The sequence below is a fragment of the Macrotis lagotis genome, chromosome 7 (genome assembly GCF_037893015.1).
Source record: "Macrotis lagotis isolate mMagLag1 chromosome 7, bilby.v1.9.chrom.fasta, whole genome shotgun sequence".
Classification (NCBI taxonomy): domain Eukaryota; kingdom Metazoa; phylum Chordata; class Mammalia; order Peramelemorphia; family Peramelidae; genus Macrotis; species Macrotis lagotis.
Genome location: NC_133664.1, coordinates 143,170,345 through 143,194,617, shown reverse-complemented (window position 1 = coordinate 143,194,617; position 24,273 = coordinate 143,170,345). Strand labels below are relative to the sequence as shown.

Genomic DNA, 24,273 nt, shown 5'->3' with positions numbered 1-24,273 from the left:
TAACTATCAGTGATGTGTTTGATAGAAATATCAAATGACCTATAAGTTATTTAAGAAAACTTGCTCACCTAAGATATTAACCATTGTCATGGAAGAGTTAGAGTTCAAACAGAGGGAAAAAAATCCCACTGGAAAAAGATGGTAAGGTCATTTAAATGTTTTTATTTATAGATGATACAAATTAGTCAAGATCAGAATACTAAAGAACTTCTTTAATGAAATCTAGTTTCATTAGGGATCAACTCAATAATCTTCTTGGAAAAACAAAATTGATGAAACATATATATTGCTAAGATTATAGCATACAAATGAATGGATAGCCCATTGAGTTAATTTTTATACTCTGCTCAAGCATAGCAAATGGATTGTGAAGTGAAGCTAGAATTGAATAGGAAGAGGAAGGTGGTCTGATTTTCACTTGTAAATTTTGCAATACTTTCAGTGACCCCATGCTGGTGCCAAGGCCCTTCTTATTAATGATGATATTCTTATAGTGATGGCCACAATTCATGGACTCTATGATCTTAGAAGAACAAAAGTGTGCAAGTGATCTGAAGAGCAATTGAAAAGCTCATGTCTTTTTCTAAAGAAGTAAGCTGCAATATATGAACTTATATTTACATGAAAAAAACGACTTAAAAGCCATTCCTCACTGTGGTATTCAGACTGCCTAGGTCTGTTTGAATGGTATTTTTTCCCCAAAGTAAAATGTCATTATTCCTATTTGAATTTAGCATGTTTAGCCTAGAGAAGACTTTTTCAAATGCATCATGCCTGTCTTTGAGTATTTGAAGGGATGTTGTTAGGAGGACATATGTTCTCTTGGACCCTAGAAGGCAGAACTAGGATCAATCGGTGGCAGCAAATTTAGGTTTAATGTCCAGAAAAACTTACTAAGTGAGCTGTTTGAACATGAAACGGTAGTCTCAAGAGGTAGTCCCTTATTCCTCTTTTAATGTCTTCAAGCAGAGAATAGATGACTAATTGTTGAATATGTTACAATGGAAATTAGTTTGTAATTTTGTATTTTATTTTTTAAGGGGTGATATGTGTATATAGTCTGCTCATGCAGATTATGTTTTTTCCAATGGGTTTTTCTAGCTATGACTCACAAGGAAATATGAATAAACAAATCTAGAATTTTCTCTACCCATCTTTCTCTACAGGAGATTGATTTCTGAGAAGAGGGGAATCAGTACTTGGGCCAGAGGTTGACTACTCTATTCTCCTCAGAAGAGAGTGAATATCAAATTAGAATTATAGCTCTCTATAATTATTGTTAATGTAGGGGAAATAATTTTTAGGTTCAAACTGAGCCTAAAGGGGGGGGAGGGTTGACTCTCTTTCTACCAAATACCAATTCCACAATAAATAGATGTAGCTGTGACAAATGAAAGACAGAGTTTCTGGATAATTAATAATCAATTTATTAATTAGGCTAGCTATTAATTAATTGATAGTCAGTGGTTTCTCTTTGAAACTAGATTCCTAATGGAGATACTGAATGCCTTAAATATTTTCGAAAGATAATATCCTCGATAGGACACTCTGATTGGTGGATATTTAAATGAGGAGGTTGGGTAAATGTTTTCAACTTCTGCTGATATATGGCTTGATTATGAGATTTAGCCATTTCTAGCAATCTGAGCAAAGAAATCCATCTCCACTTAGGCCACTCTGGTAGGATTTTTCCTTCATGAACTTGGTCACTCTAAACTTCAGGGGAGGCGTGCAAGGGTATGGGCTCATTATTTTGGGACAGAAAGTCACCTAGATTAGATTAAGTTTATACTCAAATCAGAAGTAAGGTCTTCTGGTAGGGTAGTGTCATGCCCAAGATCTAAGAACATATATCCAAAGGGTTAGGGATGTCTAGCTATTGATCAGAGACTAGCTATTGATCTACAGGGACTGGTCCCTGAATGAAGAAATAAAAAGCCTGGATCCTAATAAGTAATGGATTATTAATATAATAGAAATAATAATTTCTCTTACAGCACATGGAAAATGAATTCATTTATCCAAACTGATAAGAAACAAAAATAAAAGTTTACAAATGAGAGTATACCAGACAATACACAGAGTGAGCTTTCCTATTTGTAAGTGGGTCAACCAAGAGGGACGGGTCTAGATTTCACTCAACAGGAAATTCCCCTACATCTGTGGAGAAGCAAATGGAGATGACTTCACACAAGAGGAAATTCCCCCATATCTGTAGAAAAGCAAATTGGAAATAATAAGTGAGTTACTAACTTCTCTACATATTGGTTTCTTCCCAGAGTTTTTCTCTCATTTCATGGCTCTGAAGAAAATCTGGAACAATGTGGATTTTCTTTTAAAACAGGATACCAAAGAACTAGGAAACTTTTTCTCTCGAGCTCTCTCCAACACCACCCTTAAGTAATCAGCTTCTACCAATAAAGAGAGTCTTATGTAAGGATTATACTCTCATATATGGGATTGGACTAGATGGTCTCTAATTCTATTTGTACTTTTATGACATCATAAAGTATATGCACAACTAGAAAGGGAAATAAATCAATCAGAGAGTGAGAATGAAGAACAATAGGTGAACATTATGGTTGCTTACAGTTCCATAGCTGGAAGAGATCCCAGAAGTCATCTGCTTCAACCTTTTTATTTATAGATGAGGAAGATGAGGCTCAGGAAGCTATTCCAGCTTTAAAGAGGAAAGAATGCTAGAAGGGTAAATGATTTCACTGAGGTCGCACTGATAATTTGGTAGAAATACATAGTGTTACAGGTGAGATTTGAAAGCAGGTCTTCCAACTCTGGAAGGATTATAGATTTAGATTTGCCTTCTACATACTTTGTATGCTGAATTGACATCTCTCCAGATAGTAAATGAAAGAATAAAAGGTCTTTAGCATGTTGGGTATATAAAATAGAGAGAATTGATTGAAAAACATAGATAAGTGTGAAAAAGAACATTGAATTTGGAATGAAAAAACCTTGGTGAAAATCTCGACTTTGCTACCTAATACCTATGTGATACTGGGTAAATCACTTAAGCTCTGTAAATCTCAGTTTTCTCATCTATAAGAAATAAATGAATAAAATGTAAAATGAAGGATTTGCATTAGGTGATCAATGAAAAGAAGGGCATAAGGATAAATCATAAAAATATGATAGAAAACTTGTCTCAGAAGATAGAATTGAGAGAGGCTAAAGACTTAGCAACCATGCAGAAATTTCACATCTACATATCATGGATCTATAGAGATACTGGACACCAAAATAATATCACAATTAAAGAATTTTATTATATTTTATTATATTTTACAACACTTGGTAATAACCATGTTTCTGGCCTAGTGACTGAAGCCACCGACCTTTTGTTACAGCTATTGAAGACCCAGAAAAGAAAGATTTTGTTGCCAAAGTCCTTTGTCAAATGATTCAACATCAGAAACTGGTATGATTTTATTGTCTCTCTCATTGGAATGTGATCTTTTTGAGAGCAAGGACTCTTTTACATTCCTCTTTGTATTCTTTTGCATTTATCACAGTACTTTTGAACATAATAAGTGCTTAATAATTCATTTGTTCATTGATTAACTCTCAGTGAGTTTTCATAGGATTCTAGGTCTCTCTCATCTCTAAATCTATGCTCCTATGATCTCATTTAAAGTCAGACATCAATGAAGCGTTACTATCTCCACTGGTAGAGTATAGATAAATTAAAAATTAATAAATATATGCATATAGTGTAATATTTTATGCAAACACATAGATGCCAATACACACTTATACATATAAAATTTGTGTCTAGATGTATAGTTTTGGCTTTTCAGATCTAGTGAGAATACTTACTTTCCTTTTTTTTTTGGTAAGGCAAAGGGGGTTAAGTGGCTTGCCTAAGGCCACCCAGCTAGGTAATTATTAAGTGTCTGAGACTGGATTTGAACCCAGGTACTCCTGACTCCAGGGCCGGTGCTTTATCCACTATGCCACCTAGCCACCCCCCTTTACTTGCCTTTTTAATTAATATTTTGAAAGTACTAATCTTCTAGGTCTTTGGCATAAGGTTCCAATACTGAAAAAATGAGTAGGTTAAAATCATAGAATGTTAGAACTGAAAAAAACCCCCTTAAAATCACCTTGTCTTTCATTATGAAGGTGAACATAGAGATTTACTAGAGGTCACACAGTTAGGTAGTGACGAAGCTTGACCTAGAAGACAGATGCCCTAAACTTCTAATAAATTGTTCTTATGATTTGCTTGTATTTGTTTTCAGTTATCACAGTGCTTTGCATATAGTTAGTTCTAGGTAAATGTTTGTTGACCTGTTGACTTACTGACTTAAAACTAATCTATACATATTAGTTTTATTCCCTCTGCTCATCTACTTTTGTAAATCCTGCTGAGCAATTATATGATCAAATTAATGGTGAGCTGTAAGAGTGAAGAAGAGAAGAAAAAGGCCTATCCACTCTTACTAGAAAATTGTTTCTAAATAACAGAGTTTCTGTGTAAGGTTCTATTTCTGATATCTTATAGTGGTGTGGGCATGATTCTTGATGAAGAAGGTTAGGTCGGTAGAATGTTAATTAGCCTAGCCTTAAGGATAAGAGGATAGTAGAAGATTATGAGTGATATTGCTTCATAAAAAAATGAGAGCTTGGTGAGATTTCTCACTAAGCAAGATCATTCCAAGAACATTTAAGGATAAAAGTTGAAGGAGAACAATTACATGAAAAAAAAATATAAGAGGCCCATAAAATTTTTATTAAAAAAATTTTACCTATCAATCACAGTGGAGTCTTCACATTTGGATGTGAACATAAAAATTCCCAATGTGCTTCATGGTGAAGCAGAAATGGTACTCATGAAAACAAAAATATTAAGAGCAGCTGGACTCAATCAAGTATAAACAGAGGAGATCTGTTCTGGAGGTGGAACAATTTTGAGGGTGTGGAGAGATTAATTTTTAATACATCTGAAAGAGAGGAGGATGATAAATGCTTGGAAAAATTCACAGACCTTGCTATCATCAAAAAAGGCCAATGAGAAAATATCAATAACTACTGACTCATGTTCTGACTTTATCAACTCTATGAAATATTTTGATGTCATGCATATTTTGAAGAGCATCTCTGAAAAAGGAATAGAAAGGGAACAAATAGAGAATAGAATATCCCAGTGTTTATTATTGTTGATGATATTTGGTTTAGTTGAGTAAAATATTGGTGATCCTCTACCAATGAATATTCCATGCATATATATTAAAATCCCAAGATTCCTTGAAAGATAAAAAGATAATTCTTTGATAACCTGCAGATTATTAATATAAAATGACATATACAGCAGGGAGATTGTATGTTTCCCCAAAGTGATTATCACTATCATGGAAGATGTTTTGTTTAGTAGTTTCCAAATGGAAAAGAGGTTTCCAGTAGATGTCATTCCTACAGTTGTTCATGTTTTTGTGTGACACTGTGTCACTTACATTGAGTTACAGAACACTGAAGAACTTCCTGAATGAGGCACATCATCATCCAAAATAATCCAAATGGATGAAGAATGCCTGGTTTTAAATATGCAGTTGGTTAAGTAAACTAGTATATATCTTCCCTGGTGGGAAAATGTGGATGGATAATAATCTGAATCCAGAGTAGGCTGCAACATATCACCAATAAAAAAATTACATTGAAGAAGCACCATGCTATCTGAGAGATGTAGGAAGAGAAAAGGAACTGGATTGGTCATATAGTTGAGAGTGAGGGAAAATTGAAAGTCATTGGCATTCAAGCAATGTCTAACAATCTAAAGGAAGTCTGGAGCATAATGGGTAGATCTCATGGAAAAAAGTTGTCCAGGGTGGGAAAGCATGAACAAGTTGTGATATATACTGGTAGGGGAAGGACCTGTCCTCATGAGGTTACAGATCCATTAAAGCAGCCACAGAGAAATGGCTCTAATAACAACTCCCAAATTAACTGCTGAGTTAAATTAAAATAAGAGATAATTTCAATAAAAATAAAAAAAAAACAGTAGTTAAATCTGCTCTTTTGCCCTAAGTAAACCAAGAAATCTGATGGCTTATTTTTTTTTAAAACTAGTATCAGATATAGCTTTTAATTAGCATTTTCTTGGCTATTTTTATGATTTACATTATAAATTATAATCCACATAAAACATTTTTCAGATCTTTTATATCAGGCAGCTACAATAATGCACATGTGCTTCTAAAGACATAAGGGCTGATATATATCACAGGATCCCACAAATTTGCAGTCATCACTTTCCTATGGACTAACCTCTTTTAATGACCTTCTACTTAATTCTTCTTGAGTAAGCTCTTGGCATAGATGAATTTTCTTTCTGGAACCTGTGAAATGTCACTAATGCATTGTCACACCAGAGAAAAATTTCATCTTCTTTAGCAAGTAACCCTGTTATAACATTGATATCCACTTTAGGTTTTGTCTTCCCTCATGGCTTATGACATATTCTGAAAGAATTTTACCAACTAACCTTGAGTCTATAAATTATGAACTAGCAATTCTTGTTTTTCTCTCTGAAAGGACACTGAAGATCCTACAGTAAATCATCTTGATGAAGGAACATTTGGAGAAATTGTTGCCCAGCTCATATAAGGTACAAAAGAAAAGGTGTTTCAACAAGACTGTTTTGTTATCCTTAAGCACCAAACTATGTTTGTAAAATCTCAATAGATATATAATTTGTTATGTTTTTATCCCTATCATGAAAGGCAAATCATAACATTCTCAAATCAATTTAAAGAACAGAAAAGATGTTTTAACCACTAGTGTTGCTGAGGAATTTTCTTCAAATGAACAATCCATAGTTTAAAGCATTTCTACATGCACTCTAGGAAAATATATGCAGATTTAATCTTTTTTCTTTCATCCAGTAGTTTAATGTTAATTTACTATTGAAAGATACAAATGACTTTTTTGATGGGTCCATAAGAAAGTAGTTTAAATTTAAGATGCTGATGAAAATTTTAATGCAGTTGATACAATAAGAAATCAGCAGTAGAAAATCATGATTTTATTTTGCAACTAACATGCTTCCTACAAAAAATTATTTGGAGAGAAAACAACAATAACAACTATCTTATACTTCTTTCCACAGAATAGTCTCTTGCTTTTATTTGCAAGAATTCAATTTACCCCATATCACCAACAATTATAAATAAATAAAAACAAAGTATGATTCTTAAATGTTCTACTTTGGGTTGAATGATAATAGCACAAAGATGTAATAGAATTTTATAATTGAAAAATAGACTGAACACTAAAGTTTTATGTGGTTTTACAAAGTTAGGTAAAGGACTGAAATCATTATCTTGATAATTCTGGGTAAAAACACATTGCTCTTGTCTAAATTATCTGAAGAGTTAAAAAAATAGAAATGTAATAAATTGTGCTTAACACTCTGATGATTACTGATCTATAAAAGATCGCTGTTGATCACCATGAAAAACATGGTGATTCATACTGACCATGAAGAATATCAGTAGGAAACTATTTTAACTGTGGCTTTTTTTTTTTTACTAGCTTCACAGGATGGAAGCATTACGTTTATATTTGGTTCCAGTGACCATGAACTATTCAATTGCAACACAGTAAGAAACAACCTACAACCTTACAAAAGTATTAGTCATTAACTCAGAGTAGTGAAAAATTAAACCTATATGATACATGGGGGAAAATAATATTAAAGTTGAAAAAACTGGAATAGCTATGTAGGAGCTAGAGGTTAACATCAGTCAAGAAAAAATACAGTATGTGGGAAGGAGCTCATCTGGCTGGGGAAACAGATTTAATGTTGGAATAGTCTTATTCAATATTAGTATATTAAAAGAGGGATTGCATAGAATTAGCGAAATAGCATTAGGCTGTCATTTAAGTTTCTGTAGAACTAGAAAGAATACCTCAGCAATTACAAACGAGGCAGATTGTGGAAATATCTAGTGAATATTTTAAAGGTTTTGTGATCTACTTTATCACCTAGCAGGCAGCTAAGTGGCACAGTAGATAGAATGCAGGGCCTGGAATCAGAAAGGTTTATCTTTCTTGAGTTCAAATCCTGCCTCAGACACTTACTGGCTATGTGATCCTGGGTAAATCACTTAACACTTATTGTCTCAATTTCCTTATCTGTAAAATGAGCTGAGAAAGGAAATGGAAAATCACTTCAAGAAAATTCAAATGGGGTTATGAAGTGTCAGATACAACTAAAAATATGACTAAAAACAGCTAGCACCTAGCAGCTTACTGTGCCCTCAGTTAATTTAGTTTTCTCTTCTTTGAAATGAGGGGTCTGGATCTGATGAACTCTTAAGGTTCCTTATAGCTTTAAAATCTGTGATACTATGGTCCTTAGATCAAGACCCTCATCACCTTTTGTTTAGACTGTTTCAATAGCTTCCATGATGATCTCCATGTGTCCAAACTGTTTTCTTTTCAGTCTACCTTTCACTCAATTATCAAAATAATCTTTTTAAGGCACCAGGACCCCAATCTCAAAAAAACCTTTAGGGTTTCTCTCTCTCTCCTTAGGATTAAATATCAAATCTTTACTCTGCATTTTGTTCTTTTGTATTCTAGAAAAAAAATTGACTATAACCTACACTTCAGTCCTATTCCACACTCCTATTATCATATAGTATATGTATATCTGGCATCTAGCATACAAGCTTGAATCACACATGCTGTTTTCTAATTATCCTTACTTATTGCTTATTACTTCTTTACTGAACTTGACTTCAAACTCTAGCCTTCATACATTTGTACAAGGCAACCCCTACTCCTTCACTATTTCTGACTTTCATAATCCTTATCTTCCTTTAAAGCTTCCAAAAGCCACCTTCTCCACAAAGTTCTTTGTGAATCTGTCCAGTTGGTAATGTTTTCTCCCGTCTCCAAACACTTTGTATTTACTTATACCTAGGTTAGACTCATCAGCCTACTTGAAGGCAGGGTCATTTTATTATTGTCTAAATTTTCTGTATATAGCACACAGTATCTTGTATAAAGTCTATATTTAATAAATATTTGCTGCATTGAATTGAAATACCATGTTAGTTGATAAAAATGAAATGAAAACATTTTTTCAGAGAAGTAATGAAATAATTATTTGAAGAATTTAAAAAAATAATGAAACAGTATTTGTACTATAAAAATTATACATTTCATTTTAAATATCATTAGAGACAAATAACAGTACCTACTCCATTTAAAACTTCATTTTGTTGTCTTTGCATGAGGTAGCTGCAGCAGATTCAAGGACAACAAAATGGCCCCATCCCCATGCAGTTCATATTTCAGGGTGAGTTTTGCACAGATGTAAATAAGTAGAAAGTCTTTGAAGAAGGGAGAAAACATGAACAAATAGAGAGATTCAGGAAAGGCTTCATGGAGGAGGTAGCTTTTGAATTGAGCCTTGATGGAAGATGAAGATTCCAGAAGTGTGTCCACCAAAGGTGTCTGCCACTCATATAGAAAAGTTGTCCTGTACAGGGTTCAAAAGGAAAAACAATTCCCTGTTGAATATATACTCCAGATTTGTTCTCTTTGTGGATAGCATTATATTTATCACATCAAACCCTGAAAACTGAAGTTTCTGTTAAATGGGATCCATAATCATTCAAAAGGGTATGGCTTAATCATCTACATAGACCAAAGCAAGTGGATGAAGAATGCCTATTGTCCAGCCTATGCTATGTAGTTGGATGAATAGCCCATAATTTTATCAGAATATGTGTCTTTGACAGATGCTATAAAAAAAGATAATGAGCTGTGTCTAGAATTAAAAAGGAGGAGGAGAGTAGGTAGGATTGTCTTTGAAAAATTGCACAATGCTTTTAATGACTCCCAGGGCTCTCCATGAAAACAAGAACCAGTTTTTAAAGGCTTAAATTCTTTTGGTAATGCTATATTATTTGGAAGAGTAGAACATCATAAACTCCAAAGAAAAAATTTCAAGGTTAGCCAAAGGACAAAGAGAAAGGCATAGTAGATGTGATTAGGCCTCAGCTTATTTGGCACAGGTGAAGAGGTATAAAAGATTATCAAAGAAATATATTCATGAAAAGTAGGGAGGGTGAGAGATGGTTAATTGAAAATACACATTCTCTATATGTTGATGTAATATCATTATTTCAAGGAAGGCATATATATATATGCATATATATATATATATATGTATATTATATATATGAAGATACCTAGACTGTGTAAGATTAACTGGAAGTGATGGTGATGAACAAATAATTTGTTCAAGATTAGGGAGTATGGATGGGCAGTGATTCTATATCATTGGAAGAAGTGCTGTATTTATATTGATAAGTTCACAGACTTATCAAAGTTGCAGAATACACTGCAAACAATTTTAGGATCTAATTTTTATCCTGTAACATGAATAGACTATTCCAGATGTGATCTTTAAAGATATAAATAGAAAACATTCTTAGTGACTTTTTACCTCTGTTGAAATAAGTGCTGTTTGCTTTCCTAAAAAATATTTTCCAAGATTTCCATATGTAGTGGAGAGTACTGGATTAACTGGAAGGAGGAGATCTGGGTGACAGTCTCTGGTCTTTCACTGATTTTAAGTTTACTCAATTTATTAGGGTCTTAGTTTCCTAAGCTATCATATAAGGGTATTGAATAAGATGCTGGAATGGAGAAGGAGAGACAGGGTGGCGTTATCATTAAGGAAGAAAGCCTGGAAGACCTGGGTTCAAATCCTGCCTATTTCACACCGTGAAAACCTGCTCAAGTTATTTAATGTCTCTGCAATCTATACTATTATATTGAAAAATTTCAGAGAAGATGCTGACCTCCATTGATTGAGGAAATGTTCTTGGAATAGTAAGACATATATAACAATGAAATGGTCCCTTTCTCCTCCCCCAAAACAAACACAAATCAACAAAAAACAATTAGCCAAAATTTTGTGTTAAAGGAAATCACAACATGGCTCTTTAAAATGGAAATCCCGGATGATGTGTAGTTGGAATACATTTTATGCAAGCAAGGAAAAATGTTTTCTGATCAGCTTTCTATGACATGTGGCTATCTCAGAGATTCTTGTTAAATGGTGATACCCTTGTAGAATGATGTTGGGACATAAGATTTTTAGTTTCATCAGCATTCAGCTGATGACTCAGGATGCTGACCTAAGTGTAATGGGTTTATTCCTCTCCCCTTCCACCCTTCTCAAGTTCATTCTGGAATATTTAATTACTTCTGGATTTAGATAGGAAGAAATATTTAGTATTTGCATGATAATCACTTTTTTCTCAAATTTTATAACTGGGCAATCGAAAGACATATTGGGTTGAAAAAGAAGTCTGTAAATTTTTAACTCAAGAAAGCATTTTTTTTTTTTTTTGTGAAATGGAGCGGCTGCCAGGAAAGAAAAGAAGAAAATCTTTTTTGCTAAGTTTGAGTGGGAGAATGAGAAAAAGGACTTATTTTCCAATGGGTAATGACAATTTTTAGCTGCTCAAGCTGAGACCCCCTATTATCTTCCTGCTTGGACTATTATAGCTGGTTCTTAATTAAATCTTGACTTCTGTCTGTCTCCTCGCCAATCCACCTTCCAAATAGCTCCAAATTGATATTCTCCAAGCTCATCTCCCTTGCTTAAGAAGATTTAGTGATTCCTTGCTGCCTCCAGGATACTATGCAAACTTCCCACTTGGGCATTTAAAGACATTCATAATATGCCTCCAGTCTATCTTTCCAGCCTTACTTTCCAGTTTTTGACACCCACCCAAAAGTCATCTCTTTCACCCAAAGTCATTATTTCTCTTCCCACTTTTTCATAGATCATCCCCAAAGTCAATCTACCTTTACTAAGAAGCCTTAGTTATTAGTTATTTCTCCTTTTTCATATTAACTAGTATTTATTTAGAAGCATAAATATTTTATTGCTTCCTACTAGAACTAAGCCCCATGAGGGCAGAGATTATTTTTTCACTTTTTTCTTTGAATCCCCTGCACTGTGCAAATTATAGGTATTGAGGAAAATAGACTTGATTGACTAATGATAAGTATTTTACTTAGACTTTTGTAGTTTTTTTTAAAATAAGGGTTCTTTTATGATTTGGTGGGTGGATGGCAGCTCAGCAGTATAATGGGAATCCCCATTCATGAGTTCAAATCTGAACTCAGACACAAACTGTGCAATCTTGGGCAAGTCACTTAGCCCTTTTTACCTCAGATTCTCACCTGTAAAATGAGCTAGCGAAAGAAATGACAAACTGCTCCAGCATCTTTGCTAAGAAAATCCCAAATGGGATCATGAAGAGTCAGACATAACTGGAATGACTGAACAATAACAACAAAAGCAACAGAGATCATAACCAGTTTGTTATTCTATACTTTACAGAGCCTGTTATAGAGGCTAAATAAGAATTTTTTGAATTCATACAAGAACATTTTTTATGTTCCCTATTCTTAGAATGTTTGAATAGTCTTTGTAATTGTTAATTTTGACAATAAAATTGACTATTGCAATTTATAAATAGTTAAAACATTAAACTAGAAAGTACTGGTTTAGATTATATTATAAAATATTAATGTTTTGTTAGATCCATTGGGAGAGTTTGGTGCTCTGACACTGCCTTTTTATTCAGGAGGAAGGGGGAAAACAACAAGCATATTTTAATATACCCATTATACTACCAGAGGACACTGTGCTAAGCACTTTAAAAATATTATTTCATTTGATTCTCACAACTATCATATGAAGTATTATTATTATCTTCAAATTAGAGTTTTAGAAACTGAGGCAGAGGGACTTACCTACTAATTACATTACAGTTAAATGTTTGAGAAGGAACTGAAACTGAAATTTTCCTGATACCAGGCTCTATCTGTTGTACCATGTAGTTTTAATATGTTGTTATTGTGGTATATTATGGTATGCTCACTCATTCTTTTTGGTAATTATATATATATATATATACATAAATAAATATGCATACAAATATATATATATACATGTATATATATATAAATGAAGAGAGAGAGAGAGAGAGAGAGAGAGAGAGAGAGAGAGAGAGAGAGAGAGAGAGAGAGAGAGAAAGGAAATGGTTTGAAACTCTGGATAAGGAGAATGTCTTTTGGTCCTATGGGGTATTGATCTGCTTAGCTCTGCTCAGCAATGAGTAGGGCAAGGCCATAAGAGTCTGGAGCTGAAGAAAGGAGAAATTCTTCTGGAGCAGTATGGATCCCAGGAAGACCAAGTCATAGGAATCTCTCTCTCTCTCTCTCTCTCTCTCTCTCTCTCTCTCTCTCTCTATATATATATATATATATATATATATATATATATTTATGTTGGAGAATTTATTTCATCATGAACAACCAGGTTAGCCAAGAAATCCTAGTTAATAGTGAATCAAAAAGCAGCATTTAAAAAAAAAATTAAAGCAGCATTTATTCAGTGTTTATTATGTGACAGGCCCTGTGCCAGTTCTGGAACTCAAAGAAAGGTGAAAACAATCTCTATTCTCAAAGAACTTAAATTCTAATTTACTTTAGGTAAAATAGAAAAGAGTGCCAGAGAGTTAGAGATCTCCAGATAAAGAGGTAAAGAAATCACAAGGACAAAAACTTGAGTGGAGTTAGCTCTTGGCGGGCCAACTGGGCAAGAGCTGACCTCCTTTTTTTGCCATGAAAGTTGGGGGTAGGAGGAACAGGACGTGCTTCTTTGGTGAATGGGTTCAGTTTGATTCAAGTGGGGGATTTAATCAATCAATCATTCAATCAGTCAAAGGATTGCAAGAGAAAAGGCCTACCTGCTCCCTAAACTCCAGAAGTAATGAACCCCTGGGAGTTATTGGACTGAGATACAGCAACATGAACAGCCCAATTCATATAAAGAAAATTAGAACTTTGTTTAATATCAAGGTCAAGACCAGGTATGAGGTTAAATAAGAAGTCTATTTAGGAATAAGATAATCTATCTTACAATTAAATTTTTTTATTTACTGTCATATTCACATGTAACTTTTCTTATATGCTTTGTAGTAATAAGAGGTTAGTAGGTAGTTTTTAAGGAGAAAAAGAAAAGAAATGGCATAAGCATGAAACTAAGCAGCTTTTCCGTTGCTGGAGTCTTGAAGATAGAGACCCCAATAAAATAAGAGGAAATGGTGGTGGTAAAAATCAGTACATGGTCCTAATTGTACAAAATTGAAGTGGCATCACAAGGTGATGAGGTAGAGTAGACATGGGTCATTGATAAGAGTTCGCTTTTTCTTAGGTCCTGGCCTATAAAGGCAAACTGAATATTTTTCTCATGCTAGGACAGTTTAGTATGTCTGGATCATATCTTGGAGGGCTTTTTGCTAACGCATTACATATTTTTCAAAGTAATGAACACTTGGGAACCTTTTTTAAAAATTATATTTATTTTTGTACAAATGATATTTTTTATACATTACTAAAATATTCTTGTTTAAGAGTAAACATAATACCCCTCCGCCAAATATAGACCCTCATGAGCAATAAAGTAAAGAGGAAAAAAATAATAATAATAATAATAATAATAGGGGCAGCTAGGTGGCACAGTGGATGGAGAACTGGCCCTGGAGTCAGGAGCACCCGAGCCCAAATCCGGCCCCAGACAACCAACAATCACCCAGCTGTGTGACCCTGGGCAAGCCACCCCAACCCCACTGCCTTGTAAAAACAAATAAAATAAAATAAAATAAAATGATAATGATGATGATGATGATGATGATAGGGGCGACCAGGTGGTGCAGTGGACAGAGCACCAGCCCCGGAGTCAGAAGCACCCGGGTCCAAATCCGTCCTCAGACACCCAACAATCACCCAATGGTGCACCCCGGGCAAGCCACCCAACCCCATCTTCCCCTCAACCCCCCAATAATAATGATAATGATAATAATAATAATAATAATAATAATAATGATAAATGTGCTTCAGTCTGTGTTCCAACACCACCAGCTCTGTTGCGCATGGATCACATTCTTTAGGATAAGTCCATCACAAAAGCTACTTCCATAATTTTCCAGAACCTTTTAAAAAGATCTGAAATGTACTTCATTCTATCAAATTTTCAGAATTCTCTGAACACCTTGTAGGTTGCCATACCTATGCTAGGTGGTCTTTTTAAGAGAGTTACATCAAATAATCAATCAAAAATGCTTATTAAGCACCTACACCTTGACCTAGATACAAAAACCAAAATAAAACTGTCCTCTTTAAAGAACTTAAATCTATTAGATTTGTGCTTTGGTTTTTTAGATGATTCACAGTTGGTTTAGGAAGAATAACTAAAATTTTATTATTTAAATTTATGAGTTATAGTTGAAATCACAAAATATTAAGCATTAGTTTAATTCTTAATACTTAAAACAATTATCTGAATTATCTGTTCAGTAATATATTCAACAAATGCATTATTTGAAGACCTCCAGTGATAAGTAACCAGCTAAGTTCCAAGACAATTTATTTTATTTTTGGCTTTGAGTTATCGTTGAAGAATTTTTTCTTGTATTGACTCTAGTAATGCCTCCTTGCAATGTCACCAATTGTTATAACTGCAGACCTTGAGGGCCCAGCAGAGAATAAATCTAATCCTTCTTCCAAGTGGTACCTCTTCAAATCCATGAAGAGAACTTGTTGTGCCTAAATCTTCTCATTTCTAAGCTAAATTAAAGTCATGCAACCGTATTAACAAAATATGGCATAGATTATTCAGAGTAGCATATTTAACTATGTAGGAATTTGCAGGAAGTATCTGGGCATATATTAAACATCTTTATCTTTTCCACTATATCTTTTCTACCTCTTCTAAAATAAAAACAATGGATTGATTTATGACATAAAGACTCCAGTTAAAAAAAATTCTCCACAGGAAAAATTCATCTGTTTTGAAATAATAAATTCCTTAGAATTCCCTAGGATTCTCTAGAAGCCTAGTAAACTAAAGGTTAAACCTTTCCAACTGGTCAATTTTCACAAACTTTTTAAAGACTCTCCTCATCAGTATATTCATTTCAGAAGATCCTATTCAATGATTAAAAATGAAAGAAAGCTAGAACTCTTTTTCCCAAATTGTGATTCCACTTCAGTTTTGTATTTTTAGAATACTGGTTTTCATCATTACTATATCCTTTGGTTTTATTGGGTTCTCTATCTTTAGGACCCTGGCAAGGGGAATATATATCATTTCTTTTCCTTTTCTTCCAGGTTTGAAGGGCTTCAGTCTTTATTTCATTTGTTGAAACTTTCCATTTGTTTTGAATATTTTAGTTATGTCATCCATCATTAGTCATAGCATCATAAATCTGAAATTAAAAGAGACTACCTTCCAACTAATGTCACTTTTAGCTAAATATTTTAGATTACTCCTCTTAACACATTTATTTCAGAGAATCTTGCCCAGTGGTTACTGCAAAAAGAAAGAAATCTCACTAGGAGGTAAACAATGTGAGTGGGTAAATTCTTTTAGTTTGTCATGACTGAGACCAACCAATACACTGGTTCTTCCATTGACTGGCTCTTCATCTCTAGTATTCTCATCTTCAATTCTCTTTAGAACTATTTGCTGATCAAACTGAAAAGAACAAAGTATTAAGAAGGAACAAATCCAAGAATTGTTTCCAGCTCCTTATAGGATGAACCCATTCAAAGTTTATGGAAACCTGGTTGTGGGAAGATAGACATACCAATATGCTATTTACAGCTGAGGTAACTGTAAATTGATTGAAGCATTCTGAAAAAGTAACATGGAATTAAGCAAAAAAAAGTGACTAACCTGTCTATAGCCTTTGACCCAGACATCCTTTGTGGAGAATATAGGACAAAGGAATTAAAAACAGTAAGAGAGGCCTAATATAATACCAAAATATTCATTTCAGGATTTTCTTTTTGTGGCAGCAAAGAACTGGAAATAAAAGTAAGTACTTATCAATTGGGAAATGGTTGAATGATTTATAGAACTTATATTGTTACTGTACCTTAAGAAACAATAAATATGAAGAAAACAGATAAGCAGAAGAAGGCTTCCATGACTGATGCAAAGTGAAGCAAATAGAACCAGGAAAGAAATCAGGAAATTTTATGGCAAAAACATAAATGAAAATAACAATTGAATGCTGTCTATTTATAATGACTTGGCTCCAGAGAAGGATAAAAAATATTCATTTATCTTTTTTTTGCAAGGGTGCAGATTATTGATCAAGTCAAATCAAGCATTTGTTAAGCACACTACTAAATGTTGGGGAAATGAAGAAAAGAAAAAATAGTCCCTGCATAAAGACTAACAGATTGCCTTCTGTGGGGGGTGGGGTGGGGGAAAAGAAGCAAGATTAGAGGAAACATTGCAAAACTCAAAATAAATAAATAAAAATCTTTCTAAAATGAAAAAAAAAAAGTAGTCCCTGCCCTCAAGAAGTTTACAATCTAATGGGGGAGGCAACATGCAAACAACTATGTAAAAATAAGATATCTATATCTAGATATATTTCTGTTATCTATAATCTATCTATCCTCTATCTAGTTATCTATCTATCTATTTGTGATAAATTAAAGATAATCTTAGAGGGAAGACCCTGGTATTAAAGGGGCAACAAAAGGTTTCTCATAGAAAGTGGATTTTTTTTTTTTTGCTGAGATTTGAAGGAAATCAAGAAAACCAGGATGGGGTGATGAAATTGTGAATTCCTTTAGGGTAATGATGATTCTTTTGCTTCTTTTTGTAACCCCAGCATTTAGCACAGTATCTGTAGTCAATGAAAATCTGGAGTCAGTAGACAGAATATCTTATGAGGAAAAGGAAGAGCCAGGAGGCCCATGTCATACAAACAGAAAGGTGACACGATTAGACTTATGCTTTGGGAATTGGGACAGCTAAATAGAATATGAGCAGGAGTGAGGAAGGGGGAGACTATAAAACCAATGAGAAGACTACTGTGAACTCCTTGAAAATAGGAATGATTTTTGCCCTTCTTTGTATTCCCAGAGAACATAGTACTATTATTGTTCAGTCATTTTTTCAGTTGTGTCCAACTCTTCCTGACCCCAAAGATGCTGGAGTGTTTTGCCATTTCTTCATCTCATTTTACAAATGAGGGAACTGGGGCAAAGCTAAATGACTTGCTAAGGCTCACATAGCTAGTAGTTGTCTGTGACTGGATTTGAATTGACGAAGATGAGTTTTTCTCATTCCAAGCCTGGTGCTCCATCCACTGAGCTACCTAACTGCCCTGATCTAGAATTGGATATATTATCAGAGCTTAATAAGCTTGTTCACTATTGACTGACTTTACTTGATAAGAACAAGAGTTAAACATATGTTGTAGGTGAAATTAAAAAAAAAAACTACAGAAACAGTTTATTTCTACCATATTATATAGTAGAAAGGACCTGAAACTGCGATCTAGGAGACTCAGGTCCTAATTCTAATATTAGCTAAGCTGTATGATCTTCACCATCTTTTACAACCACTTTTACAACCATGAAAATAAAGGAATTGAAATACATGAGCTCTAAGGTCCCTCTGTTTCTAGAATTCTACAAAGTTACTATATTTCATTAGAAAAATTTGCTTTATCTTTTTGCTCACTCATACTAGTAGTTTAACTTTTATTTCAAAGGAATTTTTTTGAGAATAGTCACAATGAGGTCTGACTGTATGACCTAGCTATACTTCTATGCTTGACTTTCATCTTTAGAGGTGGCTTGAATCCAAGTTATATCCATAAAGACCAGGTTTGTCTGCAAACCAACTGTGTTGCGGTTAGATAAAATATTTCTCTTTGTATAGTATAGCTTGTAGTAGATTAATGTCAGAATAATGGAAAGACAAACCATCAACTCAATGAATACTGTTAATATGATTGAAAAGTCAATTTTTATTTGTTATTTTTGTTTCATTTGTTGTTGCTAGTGTGTTCAATGCAGGAAAAGTTGCATTGGTAAATAGCTTTCAAAACCCATCAGGCCCAAAGGAATTCTTTTATCAATCTATAAATCTGCATTGGCATTACTTTGATATTTAATTTAAACTTTGTATTTTCCTCAACATCTAGCACTGTGTTCTGAACACAGTAGGTGCCTAATGTTTATTGACACTGTCTTTTGCTTCTCTTTGTATCATTGATTATTGCAGATACAAGCAACCATTTTTGAACCTTTAGGTCTTCATTTATAGACCTTGAGACAAGTAGGGGTATAAAGAGAGGTCAGGGCATAAAGATAGGCTCTACAAATTGTGTTGATACTATAGTAAAAAAATAGTAGTAGCAATATTGTTGCCTTCCTGGTATAACAGGTGATACTGTTGTCTTTCTGAATCTGTATTCAGAGTACTCCCAAGGGAAATATTCCCTCCATATCTTAAATGTCTTACTTTGGTATTTTCTAGGTACTGTAGATTTGGATGCTAGTAGTGTGCTCTAGATTGGGGAGCTTTAACTTATATGTCCTAATGCCCAACATTAGGGACAACTCAGGTTAAAGTAGTCAAATCAATCCACTTCTCAATTGACTTATTAATAATAATTATTTTTATATATAATATATAATAAACTATAATTATTTTATTATGTATTATAATTAATTATTGAATACTCACTAGTCTTTGTGAAAACATTTAAATTATCTAAATGACTTGGATTTTTTCATTTTTAGTGCAAGTAAGCCATTGAGCCTTCATTTACAAAGAATGCAAGGGTGCATATATATATATACATATGTATACATGTATATGCACATACATATACATCATGTACATATTCATAAACATCATATCCATAAAACACACACATAATGCACACACATACACACACACACACAAGAAATAATCTGCTTTCTGAAATGAAAGGGAATATGTGGCTATATAGGGAAGGGGTAGACATGTTGAACAAAAGGCCTGTATATCCATTCAGTAGCTACTGCAGGGAATTACCCAGTAGAAATGTTGAAATAGAGACACAGTCACAGTATGGAAAGGCAAATCTATGGACTTTTCCTTGCTAGTTATAGGCAAATTCCTGTATCTGGGAACCAAATGGAAAGAGGAAAAATGAGGGAATTTGTTGGGAAAAAACAAGCTCATGGAATTTCCCTCACTGGTGCTAGAGACATTGGTGCATCAGAGAATCAGGTACACTGAGGAGTAACCTGAGTCTCCTCTTTTGCAGGAAATGAAAGACATATAGCATAGGTCCTGAGGAAAAGATATGTCTGCCAGGGAGGAAGGTTGCTTAATAACCATCTGTAAAAGAGGACAGTTTTCCTAATGGTTAAGGATCTAGGCTGTGTGTGTGAGCTTATTCTGTGTGTGTGTGTGTGTGTGTGTGTGTGTGTGTGTGTGTGTGTGTATGTGTGCATACACATATCTATCTATCTATTTATCTATCAACTATCTATTTTTTGGGGGGTCAAGCTAAATGAAATTAATCCTATATGTTATTAGCTTAAGTTGTTGCAGGGATCTAAAGGTCCTCTTTTGGAAAATAAATTAAACCAAACACATGTTGTGGATCCCTGGGATGGGAATAAATTAGTTTTTTTTAATCAAGATGCTCCTATGAAGGAGACACAAACTATAAAAATTTTGTGTGATATTCATTACCTCAGAATCATATCCAGGTCTGTCATGTAGGATCCAAAATTCTTATGACACAAGCTATCTCAGTTTTAAAAATTTTATCGATGGATTTGATACTAAATATTTTACTGATTTTAATGTTCACTGTTGCCCATTTGAACTAATTTTTCTTCCAAAGTGTTTTGTGGTTTTATGTGAAATATAAGCAGAATTTTTCCACTAACCCAAAAGTGTAAGTATCTTCTATAGGAATATATTTATCTAGAAACACTGAACAAATAGGTTGGAGGAGTTTCTCAGACTTTTAAAATTCAATAATGCTTTCCAATGGAAAAAGTAATGAATAATGTATTAGTTTGTTTATTGACATTTCTATTAAGGAAGAACCAAGTGGAAAAAGAATACTTTTTGTCCAGACCACGATATGCTATTGCATGGATAACTGATAGAATGTCAATACCTACATCTCAAACAGACACAGGAGGTCAACTATGAATGGGCCACAGAATTGAACAGGAAGAGAGCAGGTTGAATTGCATTTGAGAAGTTTAGGAAAGGACCCTAAGTTTTATAGTTGATAATTATTGTTTTCCTGAAACAAAGGGCCATTTTCAAAACATTATTTTATTCTCTTCTGAAGTTGAGGAGTTATGAATCATGGAATACAGTTTTAAAGAATTAAAATTTGGGAAGTCTCAAAAGATAAGGAATAGAAATATGGTAGCTATAAGTAGATTGTATAAACATTACCAATGCAGAATTGTGTAGAAGTGGCATAGTAGGACTTCATTAGAGAAGTATAGGTTCAAAAAGGGAGGTGGACTGGTGATGAAAAGAGAATGAAGGATAACCTATGACAGCCTCTGTTCTCCATTGTTATTCATTCAGTGTCAAGAGAATTAGAAGAAGACTCCTAGAAGACAGAGGAGATCCCTATTGGAATATTTTTAATGGAAGAATCATACAGTATAATGAGGCATGCATGGGTTACAATCTGACTTGTTGGAGGGAGTGCTATGTGTATGAAAAACAAAGAGAAATCCAGTTTGGCTTAACTGATTTGTAAGGGAAAGGGATGGTTGTATAATAATGTGGAATTGATAGATTAAGGTCAAGTCACAAAGGACTTTAACAATGAAATACAGTTTCTAGTTTATACTAGAAGAAATGGGTTGTTACTAGAGTGCTGAGTAGAGGCAGTGACATGATCAGGAAAATTACTTTAGCAGCTCTGAGAAGATGAATTGGAGTGAGGTGAGGTCTAAGGCAGAGAGGTCACTCCAATAGTCTAAGAGGTGATGTTAGCTTGAATTAAGGTGGAGGCTATATGAATAGAGAGAGGGGATCAAATATGAGATATGGGGGAGGTAGCAAAGTTAAGATTTGGTAGCACATTGGATCCATGGGATGAGGAATCAGTAAAGGAGTCAAGGTGACATAGAGATAATAAACCTGAGAGTTTAGGAGGAAGGTTAAGCCTTTTGCCAGAAATAGAGAAGTTTGGGAGGAGAAATGGTTTGTAGACTAGGTCATTTGTTTTGTTTTGGACCTGTGGGATTTGAGATGTCCTGGGGACATTTGGTTTGAAATGTCTAATAGGCAGTTTGTGATGTAGAACTGGAGCTCAGGAGAGACAGGGTTGTTTAATTAAGTATAATTAAACCTATGGGAGCTGATGACATCATCAATTAGTCAGTCAATAAATATTGATTGAGAACTCACTATATGCCAGACTTTGGGAATTCAAGGTAGAAGAAAAGAAGGAGCTTTGGTTTATTATGTGTAAGGGTCTGGGACCATTGATTCCTGCCCCTCACTTGAATGCATTTACCCTTCTTAGGTAGGAATGCTTCTTCACTGAATCAATCAATTAGACCTAGATGTGACAGGCAGCCTGTTTCAACTGGGGAAAGGGGAAGCATATTTGGAAATATTTTGAAAAACCTGTATGAAAAAGGCATGAGTTTAGAACAATAGGGAATTTCAATGGTTTGGCAGCTGAGGAGTGGTAGGATATTTAGAACTGCCCTGAAAAGAACCTGTGGCCCAGGGCAATCAGCAAGAGAGGAAAAGATAAATAGGAATGAGTTGTGGAAAAGAAATGAGATATTGAAGAGGGTCATTGACCTAGAAGCATCTTGGAGCAGAAGACCTGGGCTAACTGCACCATGAGACTGATCTACTTAAGGTCTGAAAGACCAAAAGGTCTTCATGTTCTCAAACTTCCCCTTCACAACAGACTCTGTAAACCAAATTGCCAGATTTTTGGAAATCTGATTTTTGCCTCAATCCAAAGAGGTCAATGGATAAACCAAGCTAGATAATCACTGTAAATTAAGGGAGAGAGCTAAAACTTCTCACTAAATGTTAGACATTTCTTAACTAGGAACTTGGAGTGATTTTGATTGAACTCCAAACTCTTTGTCTAATAAAATCTTTAAATATATCAAAATATCAAAATTATCAAATCTAAAAATATTAAAAATATCAAAAAATGGGACCTAAAATATCACAAAAGAGAGCCACAGACTTGAGGTAATGAGGAAACTATGTGCAGGTGTATGGCTGAATGAAATCATTGACTTCAAGCCCAGGGCCCTATCCAATGTGTCACCTGGCTGCCCCTAATAATACCTTATATAGTAATAAAATAGTAATGAGGGACTGTGGTAATGATAATAGTAATATCAAGTATTTGTATAGTGTTTTTTTAATTCTCTTATCAACCCTGAGAGCTATGTACAATGACTGTTTTCTTTTTTACAGTTGGGGAAATTGAGACAGCAGTTAAATAACTTGTCTAGGGTCATACAACTAATCTGAAGAAGCATCTGAATTCAGATTGTCTGTCTTTAGGTTTAGCCCTCTATCCATTTAACCATCCACCTGCCCAAGGACTCCAAGTGATCAACTTATTTTAACTGGATGTTTTGTAAGGATGATGCTCTAGCAAAGGAGTCCTCAAAGGAATGGTCAACAATGTCACAAAAAGTACAGAAAGGAGAGTATTTAAGTGAAGAAGACAGTCAACAGTGAGACAATTAGATAAGAGGTCAAGAACAACGAGGAGTAAGACAGACTAGAATATTTGGCATTTTAGGGGTAATTGGTAACTTTGAATGAGACAGTTTTAGTCGAGTGATAGTTGTAAGCATATAGCAAAGAATTGTGGAATGAGAGATGTATAATAAAAAAGAGAAGAGGGAACAGAGAAAGCTAATCAAGTTTTTAGACAGAAGAGGAACTGACAACTAAAGGTCATCTGAGAGGAAATATATTAAGGAATAATCTTTCAAGCATATTAAGATTTATTTGGATATTGTTTACATTTCCATAGAGCTATCTATAGGAATAGATATTTGCCTGATTTTAGGGGTGTAGGATTTGGGGAATTGTAGGATGAGAAATCTCTCTCCATCCATGTAGGTCAACATCTTCTATGCATTTTAGAATCTCTGAGAACTATCTAGAGCACAGAAAAATTAAAGTGACAACAACAACAGTAGGTAACACTTATGTAATGTAAATGAAAACCCTCAAATAATAATTTATTTCAGTCATGTTTGACTCTTCATGACCCTATTTGGGGGTTTTCTTGGCAAAGATCCTGGAGTGATTTGCCATGCCAGCTCATTTTACAAATGAGAAAACTGAAGCAAACAGGGTGGCATAGTAGTAAA

At 34.2% G+C, this 24,273-nt stretch overlaps 1 long non-coding RNA gene across 6 annotated transcripts in view; it reads left to right on the top strand.

Annotated features, from left to right (window-relative positions):
• The first annotated feature begins 2,563 nt into the window (after window positions 1–2,563).
• Window positions 2,564–24,273, top strand: part of LOC141493858 (uncharacterized) — a 304,223-nt gene continuing 282,513 nt past the window's right edge. For 3 of the 6 annotated variants that reach the window (XR_012470340.1, XR_012470341.1, XR_012470337.1), the window contains exons 1-4: window positions 2,564–2,764; window positions 3,366–3,436; window positions 6,550–6,622; window positions 7,549–7,616. This is a non-coding gene — a long non-coding RNA (uncharacterized LOC141493858). Of the gene's footprint in view, window positions 2,765–3,336; window positions 3,437–6,549; window positions 6,623–7,548; window positions 7,617–24,273 lie in introns of all 6 variants that reach the window. The other 3 variants (XR_012470342.1, XR_012470338.1, XR_012470339.1) reach the window with 3 other exon arrangements.